Raw genomic sequence first — 20,858 nt, forward strand, 5'->3', positions numbered from 1 at the left:
ATATATATATATATATACATTAGATTGATTGACATAGAATTTCTTTATATTGCAGTTAGTTCTAGACCTGAAATCAAAAATGAAAGTCAAAATAAAAGAGACTATCTTGTCCAAACCATTAGGGTTCAATAATCTATCCACTTACAGATAAAGAAACTAAGGATCAGGTATGTGGAGGGATTTGCCCAAGGTCCCAAATTGTAAGAGAATTTGAACTTGAATTTCATGACTCTAAATCCAGGGCTCTTTCCATTTTACTATGAGTCAGGTTCTAATTTGGCTCTGTTACTAGCTCAATCTGTGACTTTCAACAAGTCATTTGTTCTCTTTAGGCATTTGTCTCCTCATTTATAAAATGAAGGTGTTGGATTATTTTCCTTCTACTTTAGAAATCCTGGCTTCTTTAAAATTCCCTAGGATGCTGTGCTATCCACTGGTCTCGCCTTTTTATCCTATAGTAAAATATCGTCAGGATATTCAGGATGTTCATAAAAAGAGCAAGAGACCTTTTCCACCTCAAATGAAATTTAACTGTGACTCCTCTGGGACAAGTGAGGAACAAGGGAAATAAGTTGAGAGGCAGAGACAGGGGTACATGTATTCCATTCCCAGTTGTATTAGTTTTTGGAAGGCTTCCAGCCAATGAATAACATTTTCTGACTTGCATTACAGAAGCGGAGGAAGGGAGAGAGAGAAAGGAAGAGAAAATAACAACTCTATCAGTAGAATAAAAAGATGTTTTGTGAATGTGGTGACTGACTGAACAGTAATATGATTAAACATTCCATTTTCTTTAAATTCACAATTTTCATTAAATATATTTAATGAACAGGTCACTCCATCCCATGGAAAATGAAAAACAATAAGTAGGTGTACTCTGCTTATTTCTAAGTAAATTTTTTTCTTCATTAAGGTTAAAAAAAATTAAACATGTCTACAATTGGGACTGTTGGAACATCATACAGAGTATTCTGTGCATATATTCATAGACAAATACATTCACATTCACAAATATATTTTCTTTTATTAATGCTTTGGTATTCTTTTAAAAAATAAAGCCTTTGTTTTATAGCAATAACCTGAATACTCAATCCTTAACATTTTTGACTAGCTGCCTAGTATTCAAGTACCTGTTTTATAATAGAAAAAAAAAATGATTACCCTTTCCCTCCCTACCCCCTACCCCCCACCCCTTAATTGGCCAAAGCTGCAACAGCTGTCATTTTTGTGGGAATCAAATTTCAGCTTCAAAAGCAGCATGCACAGTCTGGCACAGCCGTGTTACTACTACTTCATTTTAATCTGTTTGCCTCCCTCCTTCCAATTCCTGGGCTTCCCTCTCCACCCCACCCCCACCCCCCGCCAAACTGGCAGTACCCTTCCCACACAAAGCTCTCTTTCCCTTTATTGGATCTGCCACAGAAGCTTGTCTGGCTATTGATTCTGCAGAGTGTGCCAGTTCAGCATTGCAAGGTCACTCATAATTGCATCTGGACATTTTTTTTCCTCCCCTCTATTTCCCCATCCCCCTTTTTTAGAAGGTAAGCTGCTCTGTAACGCAGTCATATTAGCACACCATGAACTGGAATTTTACCAGTAATAAATGCCTTGTGATCATTGAATGTAAAGAGGTGACAGAAGGAATTAAAGACCCTCATTCTGGAGCTGGAGTTCTTTTTGCCATTCAAGTAACCATGGGGTCTCCTCTGGGACCATCCTCTGGGAATTAAATCTGTCCAAATTTACTATGTCAGAGGTGAAATAAAAAGATAAAGGAAAGATGTTACAGAAGTGTAAACTTAAAATTTCTTCCCTGATTTGTCAAATCCCTTCAGGGCATTGTAATGTTAGTATTATTTTTCTCTTCTTTTCTCTGTCAGGAAGACAGTTTTATTTTCTTCTGTTATCTTATAGCCTCTAGCCACATTTTCACTATAATAACAAAGGTAGACACCCTTCTTCCTCTCAATTTCCCCACCCTTCAGCCAAGTTCTTCCATCAAGATGCCACTCATCTCAAAGGAAGTAATGGGAATGGTTCCCTACTTCTGCCTTCCTGCTGCCTCTGAGGTCAGTGCAGCAGTATGAGCAAGACTTGCCAAAGATTAGTGGGCCAAAAGTGGCTCCAAAGCTTGGTCCTGCTTTTAATGTTAAAAATAACACCCAAAGCTGCTTTTGATATGAAAAGATATGGCCAGGAAATGGAATAAAGGGGATTAGAGTAGCAGGATCAAATGGAGAAGATCTAAGGGCAAGAAGTGGTGGTAGGTTCTTATCTTACCTCTGGGGCTTACTTGCTGGTTGTGTGAAAATAGGAAAGTTGCTGTATTCTTTTGTACCTCGGTTGCCTCTACTATAAAATGGGGGTATTGATATTTGCACCATCCACCTTTCAGCTGTGAATAAAACACTTTGTAATACCTTAAAGCTGTACATAGGAGTTCATAGGAGCACAAGAAATAAGGGATTAGAAGAAGCTTAGACATCAACTAGGCAAATGATTTCAATTTGCAGATGAAGAATCTGGGGTGTAGGAATGATTTGTCCAAGGTAACAAAAACAAAGCAGATATTCAAATCCAGGACTTGGAGTTCAGCTCCAAAAATCTGGTTCTTCCAAAGAGCTCTTTCACAAAAAGGTTAAGCCTTAAAACTTGTGATAAGATAAGTTTCTGAAAGTAAAGTTTCTCATATCAGGTCTATTGTGAATATTTTTATTTTAATATGAAAGTGGAAAAAAGTAATAAGAATAAAATTATCAAGTCAGGGAAGAATTGAGAAATGAATGGCTATTTCCAGATTTTCAGTACTATGTTGTTAGCAACAGGGTTATTAAAAGATGAGAAAAACAAGAAAAACACTATACAGTTGTGATTTCTCTGAATGCCTTGAATGTTTTACATCTAATATAAGGTCTTATCCACTGAAGCCACTCAAGAAGCACTGGATTGATGGGTGAAACCACTGCTAAGTATAAACCCATGCTCAATTTACACCATCTTCCAACTATGGGAGAATTCAATACTAATTTGTGAATCACAGAGGCGGAGTTGAAAGGGATACCATAGTCTAATCTATACCTGAACAAGATTTTCCCATACAACTTAACTGACCTGGCCTAGTCACTCTATCTTTGATTTAAGAGCTGCAATAAAGATGAACTCAAAACCTTCTGAGATTTTGAATAGCTCCAACTATTGCCAAATGTTTCCTTATAAGTAGACTTTGACTTTTTTTTCCAATTTTAAACCATTGAACCCAGTTGTTCCCTCCAAATCTGGTGAACAAACTGGAGATATTTAGCCTTTAAAAAAAAAAAAAGAAAAAAAAGAATGTGGATGGTGTCAGGAAGAAGACATGATTTTTTTTCAAAGACTTAAAATACTGTCATAGGAAGATAGATTAGACTCATTCTGCCCAGCCCCAGAGGGCAGAGCTAGGAGCAATGTATAGAAGTAGAGAAGACATACATTTAGACTTGGTGAAAGGAAATGACTTCCCAAAAATGAGAACTATCCAAAAGTACATTCGTTTGGCTCTCTAGAGAATTAGGAGGTAACCATCAACAGAAATCTTCAAAGAAAAACTAGATGACCACTTTTGAGGTTTGCTGCAACAATCTCTTCTATTTTAGTCATTATTTAAGCTAGATGACTTATGAATTCCCTACCCAGGCCAAATGCCTGTGATTTTGTGGGTATCATATAGCTATCAGGCTTTCCCCCTAAAATGTGGTATCTAGAACTCAAGACAATTCACTAGGGCAGAAAACAAGATTGCCATCACCTCTCCCTACCTCAACACTATAGAACTCTTAATGAAGCAAAGTATAACCACATGTAGATACTTTTCTGGTCTACTATTTTATAGCCATGTGCCCATCTCACAATGTGGTGATTTAAAAAAATACGTGTAAAACTTAATATGCTTTATTCAATTTTATTTTAGATTTATCCCAACATTTTAATGTGTCAAGTTCCATTTTGTCCCCTGTCATACAAAGTGTTAATAATCCTACAAGTTCTTTTTTTGCCCTCTGCAAATTTGCCAAGTATTACATCTATATATTTATCAAAGTCCCTCTTTAAATAAAAGGAAATCAAACATAGATCCCTGGGGCACTCCACTGAAGACCTCCTTCCAGGTCAAAAAAGTATTAATGACTCTACTGTGGGCCTAGCCATTCTATGGCTTCTGACTCTACTTATCACCTAGACCTTTTCCACAAGAACAACATGAAAGATTTTTCAAGTGGTTTGCTAAAATCTAGGTAGACTATTTATATAGCACCCTAGATTTTTCATTTGAATAACTCTGTCCAGAAAAAAGGAAATGAAGTTACTTCTGCATAAATTGTCCTATATGATGTCAATCCAGATCTTAGTAGACAATTAGAAAAAGTCATAATTACATAGTAGACCCTTTAATTATGGGATCTAGAAATCTGCTAGGCATAGATGTCAAGGTGATCATCCTATTAGGATCAATTATCTTCTTGTCTTTGAAAATTGGGACATATGCCATTCTCCCATCCCATGGCACCAAGCTCACTATCTATGATTTTTCAAAGATGATGGAGAATGTCTCAGCAATTTCATCTGCCAATTCTCTCAGGACCCATGAATCTAATTCACATGGGTTAGCTAATTTAAATTCATCAAAGACAGCTAACTACTGCCTTACTTATTCACCTACTTATTTTATGATTCAACTAGCCATTAGTCTTATTTTGTTCTGTCCTTTACAATCCTAAAATCCAAAGGTCATTTTCCAATAGGAAAGAAAACAGGACTTTTTTCTCTCTGATGTCTTGGTAGTTGATATTCCCCGATCATTATTAAGCCAGCTTGCCAGTCCTGTAATCTATTTTCCAAAGTACTCAATTATTTCCTCAGTTCCATTCAACAAACTTGTAAGAAGCATTGGTTGGTTCTTCTTAAGTGACTATGGATGCATTCAAACCATTATTTAAAGGGAAAATTGAAGATGGAGAAAGCACTAATAAATAGATGAGGTTAGTTTAGTTAGGTAGTGGTAAGAAGAGGATATAATAGTTTCAATTTTTTTTTACATGGAACTTTTGAGATATATATGGGGGGTGGGGTATATAAAGTTTCACAGAGAAGATGGAACATGGGTTAAACCTTGTAGGCAAGCAAGGTTTCTGAGAGTAGGACATGAGGAGAGATCATTCTAGACAAATTTATAACCCTGGGCAAGTACAAGGATTTGGGGAGATGGAATTTAGAGAAGGGTGGAGTTCAGATTGGTTGGAACATATAGATAATAAAGGTTCATAATATGAAATGTGATTCAAAAGGCAAGGGGGAACCAGATTGAAGAGGGCCTTAAATTCTAGGGTAAAAAGTTTTAAATTTCTTGTAGAGGTAAAGATGAGCTAAAAAAGGGGTTATATCATTTGACTTCTGCCTTAGGAAGATTTTTTTTTTTTGGTAGCTGTGAGAAATATAATATAAGGTCATTTGAATCCTCATTGTAGAACAGTGACTAGTATGCAGGAGTGTGCTAAAAGTGACTTGATTAAATTTAAGTGTGAGTATTTATACCTCCAAAATCAGCAAAATTAAGGCTGAATTTGTTGTTTTATAGTTTATCCAGACTTAAGAAATTGGTGCTGAAAATGTTCATAATACAGACTAAACATAAAAGTATGTCATGTGCATATGTATTTCCTGAAATTAATTTAACAAGTACTTTCACGCAGCTCCTGATATGCAGCAGGTGCTCAATAAATGCTTTTAGATTGAAATATAGCTGGATTGGAGAAAAGAAAGACTATAAGCCTACTAGGAGGTAGTACAATATTCTAATTGAGAAGTGATTTAAACCTGGACTAGAGTGGTAGCTATGTTAGTAGAAAAAAATGGTGATGACTGCAAGAAATAACCAGAAAGGAGAATTGGCAGACCTTATGAAGTGATTGATATTAAATCTGAAAACATTTATGAAACATCTGTGATGTGCCAAATACTATTTTGGGTGCTGGATATATAGAAACAAAAATAAAACAGAATCACTCTCCACTAAGGGGCTTATAGTCTATTTAGGGAGACATCAGCTATGCATTAAAAGAAAAGGAAAAAAAAAAAAAGAAAACCAATGAAACCATTTTATTTTGTGGTTATCAGTTAGGAGGATCAGGGAGAATATCTTGCAGTTGGTGATGTCTGAATTGAGCTTTAAGGGAAAATAAGTATTCTAAAGGTCAAATCTCAAGGTCATATCAGTAGATTACAGGGCAGGGGGAGAGCCTTTTAAAAGGCATGGAGGAGAACAAAGTGATTTGTATTGGAGGAAAAGAAAGAAGAATCTTTTGTTTCAATCACTGGAGTGCATGGTGGGGGGTGGGGAGGGATGCATAGTATAGATATAAAGGCAGTTGAAGGCAATTTGTGAATTGCCTTCTAAAATACCAAATGCCTGTCTAAAATACCAAATGGGGAGGGGACATTCATTTAGTATTTGATCTTAAAAGTAAATGACTGGGGCAGCTAGGTGGCACAGTGGATAAAGCACTGGCCCTGGATTCAGGAGGACCTGAGTTCAAATCTGGCCTCAGATACTTGGCACTTACTAGCTGTGTGACCCTGGGCAAGTCACTTAACCCTCGTTGCCCCACAACAAACAAACAAACAAACAAAAAGTAAATGACTGGGGAAAGAGAGAGGAGAGATTCAGAGATAACTTTGAGGTTACAGACTGAGGTTACTAGGAGGATGACATTACTTTGAAAAACAGGGAAGATTAGAGGAGGGGTCAGCTTAGGAAAGGAGTGAGGATGGGGGAGGGGAGGTAATGGCTTCCATGTTGTGTATGGAAGACTTAAGATGCAAATGGTGGTCTGGGTTGTCCATAAGTTTCTAAAGGCCACATCACATTTTTCTGCTATTTCTCTTATCACAATGTATTCTATCACAGTTTCACTCATGATTGTTTGGTTTGCTCATCTGAGTATGTTATTAATATGAAATATCAATCAATCAATCAATCAATTAATTAATTAATATGTAATATTCTACCTCCTCCACCCTTCACTTATACTCTTCCACTTAAGGGCATAAAGATCTTCTAGATCAGAATAATAGTTTAAACACGAATCTTATTCTATCAAGTCTGAGTGGTGCTTATAAGGTCAAATTTCCCTAGTCTTGGACAAAGGTACTCCTTATGATTGAAAATTGAAAGGGACCTCAAAAGTCCTTTAGTCCAACTCCCTCATTTGACTAATGAGGGAACTGAGGACCAGGCAGATTAAATGAATACCTCAAGTCACACAGTTAGTAATCAGATGTAGGATTTGAACCCACATCCTCTGACTCCAGGGTCAGGGTACTTTCCACTATATGATACAATTTCCCCTTGTTTCTCTGTCTCTGTTTGTCTCTGTGTATATATATATATATATATATATATATATATGTTTGTGTGTGTGTATGTATGTATATAATACGCATACACACCACATGCTTTTTTTTTTCAGAAATGCTCTAAAGAAGCTTTGGGAGTATATATTCTACCATTTTAAGATGTAGTTCAATATAGTTTATGAAATTATATATATTTAATACACATAGTTTAATACATAATATATATGAAGCTTCTTAGACATCAAGATTGTGTCTACATATATGATTTTAATTGTTTTTGCAGGTCATCTAATACATGAGAAAAAAAAAATTCGGCCAGCCAACTTAATTCGTCTAATTGAAAAATTTTGTACATGTAGGAACAATCTCCTCATCCAAATAATTGTGCCAGGCACATGCTACATAATAAATTTCATTGACTAATTGATTGATTTTCTGATACCTTACTTGTTGTGTGAACGACTGTATTCTCAAAATCTAGCCCAATGGAACCTTATTGCAAAAGGGAAGAAAGCAAGAACAGTCAATTATCTATTAAGCATTTACTATATGTTAATCACTATGCTAAATGTTAGAAACACAGATCCAAATGAAAAAAAAAAAAACAACAGCCCTTGTCTTCAAGTAGCTTATAGTCTGAGGGAGGGGAACTCATAAAAGGGTGCTGAAACATGGGGAGACAATGGTGAAAAAGATATAGGTACTTCGTTCAGGCAAATGTTTTCAATGTCCAGAATTAAGGAACAGGGACAGATGTGGAATGAAGGTTGGATTGTGACCCTCCACAAACAAATCTAAGAAAAACTCACCAATGGAAGAAGAGGCCTTACAGAAGGACATTTCAGGTAGAGAGAGACACAGAAATACAAGGATGTTCCAAAGAAAAGCTCTCCTAAGTGCTGAGGAAAGTTCCAGGAGGAGGCAGCAGCAGAGTCATGTTTCACATAACTGTCTGAGAAGGCTTCATGGATGAGATTACTGGTGGACCACACGTTTGTTACTTGGGAAACAGATTATCTAAATTTCAAGACACTAATACACAGGGTGACTAATAAAATGATTAAATATTCAAAGATTGCAACTTCCCAAGACCACCCATCAGTGTTTTCCATCAGTGTAAGTTCTGATGAAATCACAAAAGATGATGACTACTTTATTAGACTGAGTTAAAGATGAAGAGATAATGTGTTCCAATATAGGGGATGGCCAGTGCCTGGAGATGGGAGATAAAGTGAGGAAGAGAAAGAAGGTTATTTTGGCTGGACCTCAGAGTAAGGCCAGAAACATAGATTGGGATCAGGTTGTGAGAATGCTTAAAGCTAAATAGAAGAATTGTTATTTTATCCTAGAGACAATAAGAAGCCACCGTAGTTGATTGTGGAAGGAATCACATTTTCAGATCTATATTCAGGGAAAATATATCAGCAACCTATATGATGCACTGGAATGGTGAGAATCTTGAAATAATATAGTAAATAAATAATGACATGAACTAAGGCATTTGCTATATGAGTAGAGAGGAGTTAGATGCTAGAAATATTTGTGGAACTAGGAATCGCAAGATTTGGCAACAAATTGTTAATGTGGAGTGAAGGAGACTGAATAGTTGAGGATAATAATGTCATTACAAATCTGTAAGACTAGAAGATTGTTGCTGCCTTTGATAGAAAGAAGAGGATTTGGAAAAAGAAAGGCTTGAGTGCTGGGGGGCAGAGGAGGAATAATGAGTTTTGTTTTAGACATGTTAATTTAAGGTGCCTCTGGGACATACAATTTGAAATATACAATAGGTAATCAATAATATAGGACTGAAGATGAGAGTAGAGACTGTGGTTGGATAATAGATCAACCTATGAATTGATATATTTATGAAGAGAGCAGTTATAGGGGGAGAAAATAAGAGAACCTAGGACAGGACCTCAGGAAGCAAATCACAAGTAGGGGATATGGAATGGATTTTGAATGAGTTAAGGATAATGAAGAATAATCAGACAGATAGGCAGGAAATCAGATTTTTTTAAAGAATCATGACACAAAAACCCAGAGATGAGTGAGTGGTCAATAATGTCAAATGTAATAGATACAGAAACATCAAGAAAAGACCATCAAATTTCATAGCTGAGAGACCATAAGTAACTTTAGACTGAGGAGGTTCAGCTGAATGATGAGGTCAGAAGATGAATTACAAAGGTCTGAGGAGTGAACAAGGAAATAGAAGTAAAGGTAAAAAGCATAGACAGGTTTTTGTTTGTTTTGTGGTTTTGTTTTGTTTTCCCAAAGAGTTTGGCTAAGAATTGGAGAAAAGATAAAGATGAATAGCTTGATGGGATGATAAGTTCCAATGATTACATTTTATTTTGTTTTGTTTTGAAGGATAGTATAGAGTTGGGCATGTGTGATGGTGTTAAAAAGAGAACAAATAGAGAGGTAGAGGTTGAAGTTTAGAGATGATGATGATGACGACGATGATGATGATGAACATGATCGAGACTGTAACCTGAAAGAGATGGGAAGGAAAGGGATCAAGGGCACATGTAGAGAGGTGGCCTTGACAAGAAGAAAGGTATCTAAACAACACACACCTAATATAATCTTAGCCAAAGGAGTGAATGTTTCCTTAACTCTCTACTTTTCCAGTCCCTAGGAAATGATTGATGCTCTGATTATGTATGTATATATATATATATATTTATATATATCTATATAGATATACACACACACACACGCACATATATATATATATATATATATATATATATACACACACACACACACATATATGGCAACTGTCATGTGTATTTTGTCCATATACACACACATACACACATATGTGTGTGTGTATACACCCATATATCTATATCTATATCTATATCTATATCTATATATATACATACATACAATTTAAAAAAGATATCATCCCTTCATATTCAACTCATACCTATACCCTCTGTCTAAATATATCCCTCTAGCTGCCCTAATAATGAGAAGGTTCTTATGAGTTTTAATTATCATCTTCCCCCCATGTAAGAATATAAACTTTTTAATGTCCTTTATGATTTCTTTTTTCCTGTTTAGCTTTTTATGCTTTTCTAGAGTCTTGTATTTGAAAGTCAAATTTTCTACTCAGCTCAGATATTTTCCTCAAGAATGCCTGAAATTCTTCTCTTTCATTGAATTTTCATTTTTCCCCTGAAGGATTATATTCAGTTTGGCTGGGTAGGTGATTCTTGGTTGTAATCCCAGATCTTTTGCCCTCTCGAACATCATATTCTAAGCCCTCTGATCCTTTAATGTAGTAGCTGCTAGATCTTGTGTTATCCTAACTGTGGATCCACAATACTTGAAATTGTGGCTTTCTGGCTGCTTTCAATATGTTCTTTTTCTTTTTTTCATGACCTGGCAGCTCTGGAATTTGGCTATAATACTCCTGGGTGTTTTCATTTTACCATCTTCTTCAGGTGGTGATCAGTGGATTTTTTCAATTTCTATTTTACCTTCTGCTTCTTGAATATCAGGGCAATTTTCCCTGGCAATTTCTTGGAAGATGATGTCTAGGATCTTTTTTGATCATGGCTTTCAGGTAGTCCAATAATTTTCAAAATATCTCTCTTGGATCTATTTTCAAAGTCAGTTGTTTTTCCAATGAGATGTTTCACATTGCCTTCCCTTTTTCCCAAACTTTTAGTTTTGCTTTATTGTTTCTTGATTTCTCATAAAGTTATTAGCTTCCATTTGCTCAATCCTATTTTTTAAGGAGTTATTTTCTTCAGAGAGCTTTTGTATCTCATTTTCCATTTGGCTAATTTGGCTTGTCAAGGTATTCTTTTCTTTATTTGCTTTTTGTACCTCTTTTACCATTTGGCCTAGTCTGTTTTTAAGGTTTTATTTTCTTCAGTATTTTTTTTGTGTCTTCTTTACCAAGCTGATGGCTTTTTTTCATGATTTTCTTACATCACTCTCATTTCTTTTTCCATCTTTTTCCTCTACCTCTCTTTATTTTCAAAGTCTTTTTTGAGCAAGTCTATGTCCTGAGACTAATTCATATTTTTCTTGGAAGTTTTGGATGTAGGAGCTTTGTTATCTTCTTCTAAGGGTGTGTTTTGATATTCCTTGTCACCTATGGTCAGAATTTTTTGTTTGCTCATTTTCCTTTCCTATTTCTTGACTTTTAACTCTTTAAGTAGGGCACTGCTTCCAGGGTAGAGCATGTATTATCCCAAGCTTCAGAGGTTTTATGCAGCTGTTTTCAGAGATAATTCTAGGAATTTGTAAGTTTTTAGTTCTTCCAAGGTGGTATGATTTAAGGAGAGGTATGTTTACCACTTTTCTGGCCTGTGCTCTGGTCTGCAAGCAACCACAGGCCTGCTTTTCTGCCCTGGAACTATGAACAGAGTCCTACTCCTCTGTGGCCACAAGCTCCAGGATGCTTGTGCTCCTCCCTGGCTTGGGACTGCCATCCAAGACTGTGATCTGAATCCTAGCATGGGCAAAATAACAGGGCTCTACCTCAGTGCTGGCAAAAAGATCCCTGTAATTTCATTCTGGTCAATTTTTTGACCCTCTTACCATCTGTGGGCTAAATTCCAGAATCAGTTAATGCCACTGTTGATTCAGAGGCTCCCAAGGCCTGTTCCTGGTTTGGGGCTGGGGCTGTGCTGGGATGGTATGCTGAGGACTGTGCTTTACTCTCACCCTGGAATACCAAAACTTTCCTGCTGACCTTGTAAATTGTCTTTGGCTGGAAAATGATTTTCATCTTGTCTTTTTGTGGGTTCTGTGATTATTAAAATCTAATGTGTGTTTCCTTACCTGCCCCCCCCAGTGGGGGGGGGACTAGCTATGAATGACTTATAAATTAGGGGCTTCAGCAACAGTTTAGGCTTTTAAGCATTTATTGAAGTATATTAGAAGTAAGGAGAGAGAGAGAGAGAGAGAGAGAGAGCGAGCACACATATTTCTGAAAGAATGGAAAAAACCCTATCTCTGATCTATGCCTGGAGAGAGAGAAAAACCAATCCTTCACCTAGCCCTCACACTTCCAAAAAAGAGTGACAGAGTCCCACTCAGTTCCCCTGGAAGTCCCCTGTCAAAGAGGAAAAGGGGTGGTCCCCACACACTGCTTCAAGCTAATTGGCTGGTTGAATTCAAGTCTATTGATAGACATGACTTAAAGGCAGTCTTTGAATAGAGACAACTTCCTGGAAGCCAATCTGACCTTCGAAAGGTCATCTCATGTGTTTCTTGGCAGGGGGTGGCACCCTGGTTCTCACACTTCTGCTGCTCCAGGAATTGTCTTATGGCATTATTTGAAGGTATTTGGAAAGGTCTTGTGGAGAGCTTAGGCAAGTCATTGACTTTCCTCTGCCATATTGGCCATATTTTTGTTATAAAACAATGAACATATATTGCTTACTTAACAAACTGAAGGCCACACAGCAATTCTGTCAGATATGCAGAAAAACATTTGAAGAGCACAACTGAACAAAATTAAAAAAAAAATGAAAGACCATGTTTAATAGTGAAGACTGGGTGAAAGAAGATATTTTCATTTTGATGTGAACCTGCAAGGAGAGCTGAGCAAGACTGTAATGTGATCAGAGCAAGCAGGGACAGAGAGGATTTTTAGCAATGACATTTTGAATAGACTGGAGATGAGGGAGGTCAAATGTTAGAAGATCAGAAAAGGGGTTGCAATAATCAAAAGTGAGGTGAAGACTTGGTTTTTGTAGTAGATTGCGTGAGAAATGAGTAAAAACTTTTCACATTTTGGCAAAGAAAAAGTAGTGGGTTGTAGCCTGAGAGAAGAGGTAGGGAATGGGGAGAGGAAAGTCAAAGATGATAGTAGTTACAAGCTTAGGTGACAGGGAAAATAATGGAGTTTTCCATGGGGAGACAGGCTTTCAGAAAGTAAAAAAAGAGTAAAAAAAAATGTTCAGGTATTTGTCTGAATCATTCAGACTCCTTGAGTTAGCAGAATTGTCTGAAAATCTTATGAGAACAGATACTTTCACTTTTACTTCAGTCCTAAAATGAAACCTCAAAATATATGGGCTGCTGGACAGATAAATCAAAAAAAGGAGACAAAATTTCACCCAAACCTAAAAGGATTCTGATAGAAACATCCAGCTGATTTTTCTCTCTCCAAGCATTAAGTATTGTTGATTTCTTTCTGGATAGAAAGAGTCTTTGTAAAATATAATAGTAAATGTGTTTTGAAGTGCATCTTGGGACATTTTATCAATAAGTCCATCAATAGCCTTTTGCTTAATATGTGTCATGACAAAGGAAGAAAAAGTTAACATTTAAATGACTATAACTTTGCATGAAAAATACATTAATTTAATTAGGCTTTATAGTTCTTTTTCTTTTGATTGTACCCATATTACCTAATTTGGTCAAGGAAATAATTCCAAAGCAATTTTGTTTGGTTTAGATTTCATATTTAGTATCACCTCTGTATATAACCTTTGTCCAGCAAATATTTCATTTTTTATTAGAAAACTTTTTTTTAATACCTTCCATTTTTATCACTTGTATTTCCCAATATTTTCACACTCTTTTCCCTGAGAATTAGGCCATATAATAAAAAAAGGTAAGAAAAATATTCATTCCCGTTAATCAACACACCATAGAATTTTATGTAACGTGTAGTGGTCCATATCCTTGGTCCCCCAACTCTTCAAAGAAGAAATTTTTTAAAAAATGGTTCATCCTTATAGCTCTTCTTTGGGACCAGCTCAATCTATTTGTCATTTTGTGGGGAATCTTTCCATTTTTATTTTTGTAGAAAATGGTATATGCTATTTTCCTGGTTTTCCTTATTTAATATTTTATCAGTTTATAGGTCTTCCCCTTCATCTCTGTACAATTCACATTTATTGTTTCTGACACCACAATAGTTCATTCTGTTTACTAATTCCTCATTCAATGAGAATTTACTTGCTTTCTATTTCTCATCTTTTGCAAAATCACTGCTATCATTTGTGATGAAATAATGAGATTTAGCAGATACTCAAACACCCACCTGGAGAGTAATCTAGACTGATTGAATCAAGTGAGAGTTATTAACTGCTGATTAGCCTACTTCAAGTTAACTGGATTGTAATCACACCTTGAGAATACCTTTAGAACCAATGGATTTGGATGACACGAACCAATGGATTTGGATGACACCAACCAATCAGCTTGAAGCAGTGTGTAAGGACTGCTTCTGTTTCAGACCTATAAAAAGCTTCCACAATCAGCTTGCTGGAGAGAGATTGTGATTGAAGCAGGCTTGTGGCAGAGGACTTGAGGAAGAACCAAACCAGGCTGGAACTCTAGGCTCAATAGGCTTTTTTCTTAACTTTCTGAACTCCATGGGAATATCTGTATGCTTTAATAAATGTTTAATGCCCAAGGACTGGTGCTAAAGCTTCTAATTTAAGGCGACCACAATTTAGATTTTAAACATCACACATTATTGTGGTGAATATGGTGCCTCTCCTTTTATTGTTCTCCTTGAGGGGAAGGACTGTTTTTGTTTTTGTTGTTGCTATTAGGTTTTGTTTTGTTTTCTTTTCTTTACCTTGCTTTGTATCCCAGGTGCTGAATATAGTTTCTGAAACTTAATAAATGTATGTTGATTGATTAGAGCATATATCTAGCAGTGGTATCTCTGAGTAAAATGACATGGACACTTTAGTCAATTACATAGCCTAATTCCAAATTACTTTCCATATTTGATGGACCAATTCACTGTCTCCACCAACTTCATATTAGTGTGCCTGTCTTTCTATAACTCCTGATAACATTGACTTTTCCCATGTTTTATCACCTTGGGCAATTTTCTAGGTGTGAGACAAAAATCTCTGATTTGTTTTCATTTACATTTTTCTTCTTATTATTGATTTGGAACACTATTTTACATGGTTGTTAATGGTTGGCAATTGTTCTGAGAATTTGTAGTTCAAATCCTTTTACCTTGCCTTTATTTGGAAATGGCTTTGGATCTTATTGAATTTTATCAGTTCCCTGTATATCTTAGATAATGAACTTTGATCAGAAATATTTGATCAAGCATGCATTTTAATTTTTTATAGCATCATGTATGTTACTCAATAAACATTTATTTGGTCTAAAATATATACAAGGTACAGTCCTTCTTGGTGAGGGTGATAAGATAGAAGGAAGAAAAGAGGAATACCTTATATTCTAATATAGCTGTAAGACACCATTGGTATTGTCAGAAATCAAAATGATATATAGTTTTTAGACCAGGATTTTTTTTTCATAGATTGGTAATTATATAGAAGGGTTATAGTCACAATCAAATGGCATCCTATATGGTCACAAAAGGAAAAGAACATATATTGAAAGTGTACTTAAATTATTTTTAAGATACCTCAGTAACATCAGATTCATGAAGATTTCCTTCCACTTTTAACTCAGTAGATTAGTTTTAAGGAGGTTAAGTGAATTGCCCATGGTCACAGAACTAATGTATAAAAATGCAGATATGAACTCAGGTTAAGTATGCTGTTATATTATGCTGCTTTTTGAATTCTTCAAGAGAAAATTTCCAAAATATTAGAATTCACATTTCCCTATTGCTTCAATGTCTTGCAGAGTATTTCCTTCATAATCCCTAGAGGAAGGTGATGCATGAATTATTATTCCCATTTTGCAGAGGAGCCTATTGAGTTTCAGAGAAATAAAGTGATCTACCTTTGGTCCCATGATTAGTAAATGCTGGAGCCAATATTCAGATTTAATTAATTCATACTGCCTCCTAATTCCAAACAAACCTTCCCAGTATACTGCCATGTCTCAGTGACAATAGATGAGGTTTCTGAATACAGATTTTCAAAAACCTTCAATCTTTTCATAACTTTTATAGAACTAAACATGTAATATCTAAGAATAGGTTTGTTTGTTTTTTTTTAAAGTATATTATTATTTTCTAGTTACATATAAGGATAGTTTTCAACATTTGTTTTCACAGGATTTTTTAGGTCCAAATTTTTTTTCTCCCCTTTTCCTTCCCTCCTTCCTCCCCAAGACAGAAAGCAGTCTGATATAGGTTGTATATGTACAATCACATTAAGCATATTTCTACATTAGGCATCTTGTGAAAGAAGAATTGGAGCACAAGGGAAGAACCTCAAAAAAGAAGGGAAAAAGAAAAACAGTCCAAAAGTAGAAACAGTATGGTTCAATCTGCATTCATAATTCACGGCTCTTTTTTCTGGATGTTGAGAACATTTTCTATCATGAGTTCTTTGAAAGTGTTTTGGATCATTGCACTGCTGAGAAGAGCCAAGTCTATCCCCATTGTTCATCATACAATGTTCCTGTTACTGTGTACATTGTTCTCCTGGATATGCTCCTCTCAGTTAGCATCAGTTCATATAAGTCCTTCCAGGTTTCTCTGAACTCCTTCTGCTCATTGTTTCTTACAGCACAATAGTATTCCATTACATTCATATACAACAACTTTTTTAGCCAGCTAATCTGGTGGACTTTCTTTTAACCCTTCCCCAGTGCCTTCCCTCATTTAACTAATCTCCCTTGCTTTAAATGCCTCTAAAAACCTTGCTTCAGGAGAAAAGCCAGTCTACTTTAAAGGGCAACATGTTTGAATATTTTTTCTTCCTCATGCTTTTCCTCATTGGAGCATTTTGGGACTACTTAATGTCCAGATTCAATCAGATGGCCTACTCAGTCTTTCCTCATTGTCTTACAGGCTTTTTCCTCATCTATGTAGGATGAAGCCTTTGGCATAATAAATAGAGTGGGAGAGTCTGTTCCCCTCTCTGGGCATATGTTTAATGTTATTGATAATATTATATCCAAATTTGAATTTCACCATGAAAATGCTCTAGTGATTATAATTTTAATCCTCTTTATTAGCAATATTGTGATGTGGCATTTTTTCATAAAAATGTGGAAAGAGAAAAAAGGATGTGACCATATTAGACCATGTGGTGCGAGAGACAATAAGACAGCTCCCTCTGCTGGAGATGACCCGAGTTTGAAAACAGATCTTGACCAATCTTTAGAATCAGATCAGTAGAAACTGTTCCCTTTGCAGGAGGCTTTAGAATGTACCAAGAGGGGGGTGGCAATACAAATTAGAAAATATAGTCCCTTTAGCCCAAATGACTTGAGCGCATGGAAAAAAAAAATCCTAGTTTTTAACAAAATCCAAAGACTGTAATTTCATAGTTAAGGACTATATTTAATACATGTCAACCCACTTGAGCCAATGCTACTTGTCTTATGGAAACTTTACTATCCCCGAGTGAGATTACACATATTATTTCAGCAGGAAATGCCCTGGTAGCAAAAGGCCAGGCTATTACAGCATGGCCTCTCCAAGACCCAAAGTAGAATTATAATGATGACCTACAATTCCAAGAATGAAAAGATGCTAGGGAAACACTTCTGAAAGGAATGGAATCTTGCTCTGGAAAATCTGAAAACTGGCAGAAATTCTTAAACATAGATCAGGAGCCTAATGAACAACTCAATAGATTGTATGATAGACTTTGTTAAGCTGCTAGGCAATACACCAAGCTGGACCCACTAGACTTAAAAGATTCCTATATTGTGCTTAACACATTTGTTTTCAATTCATTGCCAGAAATCCACAAATATTTTCTGACACAATGTGCAGAATGGAGAACTTTGACTATAGATAGGCTTAAGGAAGTTGCCACCTATGTCTTTGACTCACATGAGGAGAATAAGTCTAAACAGAGCATTCTGGCACCGGCACTTTCTGGTCAGATATCTAAAGGCCAACACCAGTACACTAAGGTGTGCGGTTACTGTGATAAACAAGAATACTCATTGAGGGACTGTAGGACTTGGAAACAAGTACTTAAACAGGTAATGTATGATGACCAAGGTAACCATAGGCCATATTACAGGCAAAATCAAAATGGAAATAGATCTTCTCAGGGGGATACAGAGAAACAGTATCAGAATCACTGTAGACCCTATCAGAGAGGTATAGGAGGACAGAACCAGAATCAGAGTAACCAAGGACTCCCTCAGAGAGGGTCACAGGATTGACAAGATGAAGTGGAGGGATCAAGAATAGGTACTGAAAGCTACATATTCCCAGACCCTGATTTCATAAACAATCACCCCTTAATACCAATCTATTCACCTCCCCAGAGTAATGAACCTCATGTGATCCTCAAAGTTGGGGACATGTATTATGATTTTCTGTTAGATGCAGGAGCCTCTGGATCAGTATTAGTGAATAAACCTGACCCTGAATGAGCAGCAGAATGTAATCATTCATCAGTTGAATAAGCCCCTATGGCAAATTTGTGATTCAAACAATGCTGATGCTAAAGAACTCCACATTTTTTACCATAGAGAACATTATGACAGCATTAGAAAAATCAGTGACAATTCAGAAACACTTGCCACTTTTGCATGCAGAGAATGGGGAACCAGTTAAAATGATGTTGTATACCCCAAACTCTAACAGCATAATAATTTACTTTTAACAAGCGCACAATGGTCTTTTTTTTTTTTTTTTTTTTTTAAAAGCTTGGAATTTACAACATACTTAAGTTTCCTAATGAACACAAAATGGTACTTAGCAAACCTTTTGCTTTTTGCTTTTTGGTTTTGTTTTGTATTTTACTTTTGTTTCCTTTGCTTTTTTAACTCAATTTTGTAAACTGAATGATTTTTCAAAGACATTTAAATTATATACTCCCTTCTAAAATAGCCTGGTGTCAGAAGCTCCAACACATACACCTAGTTTAACTTAACTTGTTTTCTTTTTGTTTCACTCAGACTGATGACATGGTCAGAATCTATCCAACTGTGGCCTAGCACAGTCGTTGGATGTCTGAGAACAATGAGAAATGGTATGGTAACCTTTCCATAACATTTTCAGGTGTCACCATGGAAACATTACTAAATTTGGCCTTGATCCAGACACATGGTGGTAAGAAGTGTTATAGATTGCATTACTACCTCAACTCTGTATTATATAAAGGAGGGGAATGTAATATTATATATATATATATATATATTTATATATATATATATATATATATATATATATATATATATATATATATATCTTGAGTTTGAGTATGAGTTATATTTTGAAGAACTCTCACTTGATCTCAATTGATCATTGACAATGCTATGCTAAGTATTAGTAAAATCCAGCAGTTCAACAGCTAAAGAAGTGAGTCCAGAAACAGAGTCCAGACCAGAGTCCAGCTTTCCTAATGACACCTTACTACTCCAAGAAGACAAGATCCCAAAGACTTTAAATGAACAGTTTCATTTTGTTGTTTTTCTTTTTCCCTTCTGTTATTATATACCCCATTTGTAACATGTATTCACTGTAAAGGCCCTCTCTCTGCAGGCCAGTGTCAAAGCACTGGTTCATGAGGGACTGCCCCTCTGAACAAAATTTCCCCTTTTTCCCTTTTCTATATTGTTATTAACATATTGTTTGTTAGCATAGGGTATTATATTCTGTTATTTTTGGCTGTTTCATCAAAGCAAACCACATGTGCTTCTTGAAGAAACAAAGGGGAGAATGTGGTAAAAATTATTGGAGTTTTAGCCGACTCATTTGGGAGGGGCCACATCTGGCCCACCCTGAAGTTATGTATGCTACTGAGGTCAGAAGGAGAACTCTCAATAGGCAGTTTTTGAAGGACCTTCCCTTTTGGGGGAGGGAGATTGAATGCTCACTGAGGAGAGGCTAGAGTCCCTTCCACAAAACACCCACTCGCCCGCTTGCTCTCTCTATGTTTTTTCCTGTGATGTGAGAAACTAGCAGATGTCCCAGGTGTGGTTAGTGAACACAAAAACCCTGCATTCCTTTGAATTAGCTTAATTGGAAATGATCTGGGGATTGTATAGACTTAGGTTAGAGTTTGGAGAATTGATCTGTATTTCTTTTTCCCTATTTCCTTATCTTTGATATTTTCTTAATTTCACCTTTGTTGTTTAATTGATTCCCAAGTAATAAAATCTGATCCTTTTGTGGAAAAGAAGCTGTAAGGCTCCTTTCTTATTATCCTGGAAGAAATATATGAAAGGGTAGTTTGCAGGGGAGGGAACTTTGAACCTAGAGGTCCCTCATTATTTCCAGGATCCCAGTATTTCAGTGAGTCACCCAATTAACGCTCCATATATTAAATTTGGGCCCACACTTTAAATGGAATTTCTCTTTCTATCTCTTGAGCTTTTTTGTTCATGTATAGAAATGTTGATGATTTATGTGGGTTTATTTTATATCCTGCCACTTTGCTAAAGTTGTTCATTGTTTCAAGCAGTTTTTTAGTTCATTCTTTAGGATTCTCTAAGTATACCATCATATCATCTGCAAAGAGTGAAAGGTTTTTTTTTTTTCCTTGCTATTCTAATTCTTTTAATTTCTTTTTCTTCTCTTATTGCTATAGCTAACATTTTTAGTACAATATTAAATAATAGAGGTGATG

This window comes from Dromiciops gliroides, chromosome 1, assembly GCF_019393635.1.
Source record: "Dromiciops gliroides isolate mDroGli1 chromosome 1, mDroGli1.pri, whole genome shotgun sequence".
Taxonomy (NCBI): Eukaryota; Metazoa; Chordata; class Mammalia; order Microbiotheria; family Microbiotheriidae; genus Dromiciops; species Dromiciops gliroides.